This window comes from Acyrthosiphon pisum, chromosome A3 (assembly GCF_005508785.2).
Source record: "Acyrthosiphon pisum isolate AL4f chromosome A3, pea_aphid_22Mar2018_4r6ur, whole genome shotgun sequence".
NCBI lineage: Eukaryota > Metazoa > Arthropoda > Insecta > Hemiptera > Aphididae > Acyrthosiphon > Acyrthosiphon pisum.
This window is the reverse complement of record NC_042496.1, coordinates 25650420-25661560: the sequence shown is the minus strand read 5'-3', so window position 1 is coordinate 25661560 and position 11141 is coordinate 25650420.

The following is an 11141-nucleotide window of genomic DNA, read 5'->3' as shown; positions in this document are numbered from 1 at the left end:
TTAATGTAGGTGGGTATTATACATTTATACTATTATCTTCAAAGAAGTATAATATTTATACGGACGCACTTTTACTGTTTTCGTTATTTTCGTTTTTATTTGTTTGATGATTAAGTACATAACATAAACATATTGGAAATGTTTTTAATATAAAATTACATAGGTACATAACTTATCTGCACAGAAAATATAAAGGTTATATAATATTGTACTTATGTCCTAGGTATACATAGGTATATTATAACCATTTTTATATTATATTATTCTCTTTTTAATTTTCATTGATCAATAGGTGATAATTTCTATACTGTTTACCATATATATATATTTATTTTGATACAACTACAGAACGGTACAATTAAATCATTCTGTACTCCTATATTATATTTTGTTTTATCAACATTTAAAATCACTGATAAAACTAAAATGAATATTCATCGGTGTTGATGAGGTACGTATAATATTATTATTAGAAATGCGTTTGACGATAAACTGACGCTTCCTAACTTATCCATACGACTATACATATTATGAGGTACTAAACGACGGTCGAATTTTTGAATACTTTTGAAAAATGAAAATAAATATTCTAGCTGGGATCTTGACGACACTTATAAAGTTTAAATAGTAACCCAAATAAGTCCTATAAAATAATGTATTTTTTATAGTTTCCGTTTTTGTATACTCAACCGCGGCGTGTCCTGGCGAAACATATGAAAAATACTCGTGTGTGTGTAGCATAGGTACCAATGTGTACGGTGTATAGATAAGTGCCTACTTATAAATACGAGCTTACCTATGTTTAATAATAATATAATAATATACGTGACTGCAACGTGTTTAAAAACGCGAGATCACCACTTACCGATTAAGGTCCGTCGGGTTGGTCGGCCGTCTGTGTCTCAGCGCATACGACGGTGCCGTTGTTGCCGTGTGCGGTTACGATTAATCCTGCTTTACCGCCGCCGAACCGATCATAATACTATATTATAATATTATTATTATATCGCACCGTTGTTATACGTCTCCGCGGGGAATTTTCCGAGAACTTTGATCGTATTATACACGAAAAAGAGCTGACGGAATATTGCGGTTGTGATGTTATTATATTATTACTACGATGTACACGCGTGACCCTTCCGAACTTGGAAAAATAGAAAACCCCCCCGAAAAAAAAAACGACGACAAATCGAAAACCGTTCGCGCGGCGCAACACGACGCGGCGTTTACACAGGTAGGTGTGTGTATACGCGTGCAGCGACTGTCGATCGCGGAGATCTTTGGTCGGATGGCGCCGATAGATCGGAGGCGATCAACCGATACGCGAAGACCGGGCGCGCGCGAGTTTGTGTGTGTGTGTGCACAGGCACGTCGCGGTCTCGGCGGCGCGCGTGTTACAGTGTTCTCGCGTTTTTCCGCCGGGCCGTGCGTGCGTGATGAGTGTACCGTGCGTATATGTATGTGAACGCGCGCGCGTCGTACGGTTCGATCCACACGACTGCGTCCGTCTCGTCCGCGGTGGCGTCTCGGCGGCAATACTCGCGAGTCGGGACTCAGCGGCGGCGGCGGTCGCGCGCCCTACGCAGACTCCACCCCGCCGCCGACCCCCTGCCCCATCCGTTCCACCGCGAACCGGCCCGGTGGGCGGAGCGTCCTCCTATATTCGGCGTCGTCGTCAGTCGGGTACCCCCCTAGCGCTCCCACCCCGGCCGAAGATCGGTGGTGGTTGTTGGTTTGCGGCGTTGGGTGCCGGCTGCGGGGATGATCGGTGGTGGGGTTGGAGGGCCAAGCGACGACCGTGAGGGGAGAGGGCGACGTCCCTGCCGAAGCCGAGCACCGTACCAGCCGCGGTGGTCCTCGTGTGCGCCGCCGCATTCTCGCCGTCTGTAATATATATAGCCATATAGGTAATATTATTATAATAATATGCGATGTGTACACGCGCGCGACAACCGATAAACGCGTTACATTTATTTCCCCGTTCGTATATTATATTATTATTATTATTATTATTATTATTATGACCACATATTAGAGTATTTACATTTGATATAACCCACCTATATACATATATATATATATATATTATGGATTATAGTGTACAACCTTCTTACTTCTTCCTATTTCCTGGGATGATAAGTAGTCTCCTGCGGGGTTCAGCGCTCGCAGGCAACGACGAGACAGGCCTGCTGAAATAATAGCTATCCGACGATTCTCAACAGTAACCAGTCGATATAATATAATACACATAATATTATATATTTATATGTTTGTTTATTTATTTATAGTTACTCTCATTCTAATGGTATAATATTATGTACCAGTGAAATCATCCTATACGTTTTAGAATCCCTTTAAATATTTTAATGTACCTATGCATTGATTATTAAAACTAAATATTAAGTATATATTAAATATAAGTGGGTATCTTTGCCCCGGACGCTGTTGGTACAAGGGCGCTCAAGCGCTCTTAAGTTTATGAAAAATAAAAGTCATGAGCATAAAATATACATAAATTATACACATAGTTGAACGCCGATGTCAACTCGTAAGTGATATGAGTAACTGAGCGCCCATGGCTGGTGTCAACGGAAACGAAATATACTGAAGTATAGTGAAATATGATAAAATTAAAAACAAAATAAATTAACTTAACTTACTACTTGAAATGAAAAATTAACTCGTTAATTTCACGTTAATTAAAAAAGAAATTTAGTAAGTTAACAGTTAAGTTACTGAAAAGCCAAAATTAACTAGTTAAGTTAAAAAGTTAATATAAAATTAATTTATTAACTTAACTTTAACTTTTTAACTCGTTAATGCCCAGCCTTGATAATAATATTATCCAAAAAAACTTGTTGAGGAATTTACAATGTTAATATATTTTATATTTTTAAAAGAATCCTTTCAAATACTTTCGAGTAATGTATATTTAATTAGTTCAAGTACCTAAAATGTTAACATATTTTGTACTAAACCATGTGTGTACTACTTATAAACTGTACTCTATACATATTTGTTAATTCTGTTGCGGGATATGAAACTAGACTATTGGATATTATCAATCCCTATTGTATCCCTATTCTATTGGTAGAACTTAGTAATGTAGGTAAGTGAATTATAGAGTGTACCCAGTTTAAGTACACCGTGTATCTAATATGAAAACAATAGTTTCAATAAAAATATTTGTTATATAAAAATATACTATTTGATTTGTATTTAAAAATGTTGTGTACCTAAGGGTGCTTCATTATTATCAGTTCCAGGCGTCAAATTTCCTAGATCCGACACTGTGTATCATTAACACAAAATATGATTATATTAATAATTTATGCCGTTAGATGAATGCTAAATTGATTAAAACATATACCCATATGACTGAATTTATTTAAGTATACAGTAAACATGTTATATAGTCGCACGCAAACAATTATTTCATTGTCAACAAATGTAATATAAAAATGTATACAAACTAATTTTTAATCGGGGGTTAGTCAATATATTATAATTTATAATTAGGTCAATTATTCAGTAGTTATAGGTATATTATACTAATAAAACAATTCTATATTTTTCTATAGTTAAAATATTTTTAACCTTAAATTTAAAAAAAACATTAAATAAATAAAATTGAAAAGTTTTTAAATAAGCTATTGACTGGTTTCCAAAAGAAAAAAATCTGCAGTTGTTATATTTATGTATTTAGGTTATATTTACATAACCTACGGGCTATGATGTATATAATGTGTATATACAATATTTATTTCTCAGAAATCGTTCAAACCATCATCGTTGATGAGAACATTTTACTAAAATGATCATTAAAAAGTTTTTGAGTTTGCCTAAGTATGCCATTTTCCATAGCATTGAGTTTTATTTATATAAGAATATACCTAATGCGAATTCATATTGTACTTTGTTTTATAAACGAATAAATTGTTTTTACCGTTTTTGTAACAAAAAAAGTTGTTTTATTGTTGAATATGTCGAAGTTGATTTATTTGCGTTTTATATTTTTTTATTAATCGCCTTTTCAGTTCTTTCATTGTATATACGTTCTGCCAAAATAATCATAAATAATATAGTTCCACGAAATATAATATTCTTAATTTATATTTTAAAGTACAATAATTCGTGATGAGTTGTTATTTTTAAATATTATAGGTAGGTACGCGCCAATGTTAAAAAGATACAATACTGAAGTGCTATTTAAATTATTGGAAAAAGGAATTTTAATAAATAGTGAAAATATAAGTCTATACCAGTATTTTTTTTCCTAATAGCTTAAAATGATTGGTAAACAAAAACATGCTATAAATTAAATATTTCAGTGGGTGATGTAAGCATACAACAAATTATTAAACCATATGATATTATTTATTTATTATACTTATTATAATATGTTGAGTGCGCGTGTAGACGCGGGTTCATGTACAACAATGATACTGTTAAAAACGATGATCCTATAAATATTATAAGTCATTCTTTAAGTCATATATTATAAATATATCATATATGTTTATGCATTATAATATAATATGTATAAATTTGTGTATGCATCTATACCAGCGGTTCTAAGCCTTTTTATATTCACGTACCACCTACACAGTTTGAAAATTTCCATGTACCACTTGACCAATTATTAACATTTTTTTAGCTTATCAAAAATCTATACGTTATATTATATGTATGTAATTTTATTTTATTAGGAACTACAAAATTATGATGTAATATAAGCATTGAATGCATAAAAAGAAAATTAAATATACACAATTATTATTTATATTATTATTGATATATCAAATGAAATAAATAATATTTAATGTGAATAATCGTCGATTCCATTTTTTTATAAAGCTAGAGAGATATCCTTATAGCTATATAGCTATATAGATATCCATAAGCTTTCCGCTTACCACAGGTTGAGAAACGCCGATCTCTACGATCTACCACACTCCGGCGTGGGTAACTGATACAACAGCTATGTTTGACAACACAATATACTAATATTGTTACGTAGGTACATAATATAATATGTAATATTATAGTCGTTATGTAGTTTATTATAATAAACGAGTTGATGACACGTAACACGCTCCTCGGCGACACCGAAATCCTCCTATTGCCAATATATGTTGCCTCGTTGACACTGTAGCAGTAGTATATTGTAGTATTTATTATACAGTATACACTATAGGTACAATATATTATATATTATGTATACGTATATAACATGTGCCTTTAATTATATATTTATGTATAATGTATAGTGTATACATATAGTATATATATAAAACACTCGTATTAGGCACGGTCCAAACCACAAGAATTAACTGAAGCGTACCCATATAATATAACATTAATACCTACCAATATTAAAACGATTCTTTTCTCTATATTTGAACCAGATTTTTAGTTCATTAAAATGATCATCATGTATGCTTAGAAAAATATAATAGTATACGGTTGCAATAGGGTGTATACCTGCTGTATACCTATGGTAAATATTGTCGACCAGCCAACGTGCAGTGTTAACCACGGTACATTTCCGACGGACAAATTATTCGGAACTCGTGAGTCGCGAGGAATGTATTTAATAAACGCTGACATGCTATAGTAATATATTAGTATATAATATTATTATTCATTATTAATTAAATATTATATAGTTTATAGTTTGATATATTTCTGTACCTATTATAAGCCTTCGCTTTCTACTTTCGCCCAATCAGATTTTAACTATCTGAAAAAAAAATAAAAGATGCTTATACTTCGTCCTCGGTTTATTATATAATATATTATATTATGTAACTAAAAATTAATTAAAATATGTTTAAGTATGATAATTACTATGACAGTTACTTTTTAGTAAAATTAAATGGACTGAAAATTATCCGTAACCTAAAGAAATAAATATTCAGTATAACATAATTATATATATGATTGTATGTATTTAAAATATATTCCACAACGTTAAAATAAATTTTGTCTAGTCTTAGTAATATTGTATATGTGTTGAAAAATGCAAGTGTTTTGTATATAATTAAATAAATAATGCTATAATATTATAGTAAAACTATAGATGATCCTGCGCACTTCGTTGTCCGTAAAAAATGACAACTCTTAAAGAAAATGTGATTGTTCACTCATTTTGAGTGTAACTCGCTGCAGTTAATGCAACTCAGCGACCCTGGTAGGAAATCCGATTACATAGGATCGCGGACAACGTGTGACGGCATATCAAGTATAGGCAATCTACCTGCTATAAGTTCAACTCAGCCAGCTTTGTAGGTAATGTGCGAAAATTCGATTTGATGCATGCTTGTACCTGATCTGCCCAAATAACCAATGGCAACCAATTATAAATAAATACTAATTTATATTAATTATTTCTCCTTTAACAAACAGCAGCCATTTATAAACAAACAATTCCATCGTAAATCTCAAAATCTCTGTATGAGTACCTCCCCGAGTTGGGTCTACAGGGTTCGATTGTAAATCTAAACTATTCAAGGACCCACTCAAGCACACACAAAAAATGTCACTAAAATCGGTGCAGCCATTTAGGAGGAGTTTGAACACTTAGTACCGATAATAGAAGAAATATATATATTAAAGGGATTCGATACCGTGATTTTCTGTTTTTGTCAAATATACCGATTGATCTAATGAAACGATATGAATTCTGAAAACAGATTTGAATTTGTCGTCAAGTCTACTTGAAATTGACTTCCCCATATTTTTGATATTATCCCCCAAAATCCTAAAAATGTCATATAAAAAAGAGTATTTGAAAATTGTTGTATTTCAATTTTCATTTTTCGGAGAAGTTTAAGTCAAAAAATCAAAAATGTGGGAAAGTCGATTTCAAGTAGACTTGACGGCAAATTCAAATACGTTTTTAGAATTCTTGTTGCTTTATTAGATCAATTGGTATGTTTGGCAAAGAAACGTTTGAAATCCTATGTCGCACGTATGTTAGACAAAAACAGAAAACCATGGTATCGAATCCCCTTAAGATAACATATATAAAATAATATAATATCCATAAGTATAATATGCATATGCATATGTATGCAGCGCATTGGCATGAAATTATTATATCCCCACAACAGTATATATACCTATATTATATACGTACACGAAACTAGATCTGATTTTTATACAAATATAATAATATGTTGTATACACTATATAATATTATATAATCAAATTAAATTAACCAAATTCAAAACACATGAGAAAATTTCGGATAGGTACCTACGGGTTTAAAAGTATTTAATTGATGTTTATGCATACAGGTAGCTGCAGTTCGTAGGTATATAGGAACCAGGTGGCGAGGAAACATTGTTTGGACGCCCCTAATGTAAACACTGAACAGCTTACAAGATATCTTCAACATGCACGTTTTCTACGACCCCGACATGTACCACATTAAAAGACCGTTAATTTTTAGTGGGAAATAAGGGGAAATGCGTACCTTTTAAAAAATGTATAATATAATTGGCGTTTAACCGCCATTTTGACATTAAACATTTACACAGATGTGGTGATAATATACTTATCGCAGCATTTTTATTTTTATTACGCTTTATGAAATTAGTAATGTGATATATAAATATAATATATTATGTGCTATAAGTATATATATCGGTACACTGGTACAGTCAATAACAAAACATAACATGATTATTGAATATATACTGAAGATTTAGTATAAGACACTTTACATAATATTTGTTTTAATTTCTAGTATTAAACATACCTATAAAAAAAATACATGTTCTTTTTAAAATAGGCCAATTATTTGGACAGGTTTAAACGATTTAAATTATAATAAATTAATGTATTAGTGAGACCCAAATGTACCTAATTCTCTTGACAATACAAAAAAATTCAACAAGAACTAAATTTGAGTATCGCGGCCACACAGGAAAAAAATTATAAAAACCCATATGGCACTCAACCTGTTTTAAATACCTTAACAAACAAATCCATAGAAAACGGTTGAAAATTTCAATTTTCAAATTTATTAATAGCCAGCAGGTTTATGAAATTTTAAATGATTCTTTTGTGATTAATTTATATTGTTAAAATTCATAATTACGAGAGTTTTTTTTTAAATATATCATAGTGTATTTAATGCCATTAGTATAATAAAAAGTAACTAAGAGAAAACTGAGTATAATTTACTATTATTCAAATTGGTAGTGATGTTAGCTACTTTTTGTCAATGTAAACATTAATTATTTGTGTATATAATTTTATAATGATTTAATTAATAATTTCTCATTCGAATTATCACACTTCTGTATAAGAAAATATTATAACTGCAGTTTAATTGTGTAGTATTGCCGCGGTGCGTATTTCATGTTATGTAGCTTAGGTGATTCAGAAAAGTGGCAAGAAAGAAGAATTATATTATAGTTTTAATAAAAAAAATCAAAATTGTCATATTCTTTCCCGTAGATTTCCACATTATAACAACTCTTAGATTTTTTGAATGCTTGAAACAAACAACTATACTTAAAAATGTATAATTGCGCACATCAAAAAAAAAAAAAAATTAAACAAAAAATAATTGTTTTTCATAACAAATTACAAACGACGGTATTATTCAAAAACGATAGGAATATATTATAAACGTCAAACATGAATATAAGATACGTATAATATAAGTACCAGCTCGATAAACATATTTTACACAGCAACGACATTAAAGCAAGCTCGGTTCTTAGATATTCACCGCACGACGTATACCTATTTACCTTTGATCCTATATTTCACGTGACTATTTCTACGTTATTATTTTATATTTGCGTTTTAATGAATGCGTATATATGTTATATAAAATAAACATTGATATAGGTAGTACTAGGCACTTCAAAAAATTGTTTTACTTTTCGTAAAATTTATTTACAAAGAAACATAACGTATAATAATATTATTACAAATATAGGTACTATATGTCTTCAATGATTACACATGGGTACATAATAACTATATATATATATATATATGGAAGTTATCGTCTTAAAATTAGTTATACATAATTATACATAATGCAGAAAAAATAGGTCATTATTTTAGTGTAGGTATATTATATACAATGTAAAATTATGTTAAATGTATATTTTTTCCGTATTATCATGGTATCTAGTACAGTGTGATCGCTACAGTGAATATGCTCACCCATATTTTTTAATTTAATAATGAATTTTACCAAATTCTGAATATGGTACCTACTATGTATAAATGTATACCATATTTTTAAATACTCGGAGTTTCAATACTAATAAAGGATGGTTCAGTAGGGATCTAAATTACAAACATATATTTTTTAAATAAGAATCAACCTTTTCCACTGTAAGCAGTTTTTTTTTAATTTTAAGTGTTGGTATATATAAATCAAACTTTGAACAAGTAGTTTCTGAGTGATTAAAATAGGTTAGGAAGTATAAAGGATATCAGTATCCTATGTAAGACGTAATTATATTTAAATTCTGTGGGTATACTTTTCAGTCGTGTGAAGCATATAATTCTACATCTACCTAGTATAAAATATTAATATTGCAATAATAATAGCAACTGTTCGAGTATATTATGTATATTGTATACTTGGCTACCTATATATAATTTATCCGTACGCTCGTTTATCCTACACGTTCTATGATGAATATATCATTATAATATTAGGTATACTAAATATAATAATATTATACAACTATACGCTGTACCTGATTATATACATACTGCACGATTTATATGATCCAGTTGACGTCTCTCATCTCTCTCGGTGCACGCGCAGAAATGGGTACCTATAAATAATATGCAGATTGTACGCATAATAATAATAATACTACTACTACTAATAATAATAATAATAATATAATCATAATCATAATAATATTGTTATATCACGTTAATATAACAATATACATAATAATTATAAATAATATCATCAGTAGACCTTCGCGGCGGAAGAGCGCGGGGTTCGTTAGACCGGGTCCACCATTGGCCGCTCGGTCCCAACCAATTACTTCCGACCGACTGCTCGCTTCCACGTCCGTATAACTATATACTATACGATATATATATATACACTAATATGCGGCACGGCAGGCGACGACCACGACTAGTATAGTGTCTTCTACAGATACCGTGGTAGTATATTTGTATAATAATTAATAAGTTAAAGTTGTATTCTGTACAACTATATATAAGTATATTGTACTTGTACATAACTACAACTACCAACTACCTACTACTAATACTACCACAGCCACCACCGATACCTCCACTACGTTTGTACAAATGTACGTGCCCCGCCAACGGAGGTCGTTGTCACTGACACCTTTGATTTCAGTACATATTATATTTTCATTCGTTATTATAGTAAGTATACCTACCTATAATTATATATCGTCGCTACTCGCTATATTATATTGCATATGGCTATATATACATAGATAGGTACAATATTAGGTATTTAGGTATATTATTCCACTGCAAATTCGTTGCATAAAATGTGTTAGGTACCCATAAAAAAGTATACACTATACAGCGTACTAAATATAGATTGTATAAAATAATATATGTAACGAGTACGCGAATCAATAATAATATAGCGGCTGTATTCGGTTCCCGCGTTTACACTTTACAAATAATATTACGTTATAATGCTAATGATAAGCCTCAAACCTGCTATAGGTGCTATAATAATCCCGTTTAATCGACTAAGTAAATGTATCTATTATAGTTTATCTAATAATTATTATAATAACTATAATATATTTTAAATATTTAATATTTCAGTAGTGAGCCGCTGCCAGTCGGAATACTATGGAATAAAATGTTTATTTAAACGGATCATCGAAATAATGATAATATACTACACCTATACTATATTCCGGCCCAGGATATCGATGCGCGGCTTACATATGGACTCTCGTGGGTCGGAGTATACACCTAGCTATACTTATTATATAAAATTATATACCATTATATATCTATAAAGTCGAATTTTGCAAATCGAAATGTGGTGTAAAATCTTTCCATATTAATTGAGTTTATTACTGCTTATACCTAACCTAACCTAACCTATACAATACGCAAGACAGACCCTATGGTAATATCGTATG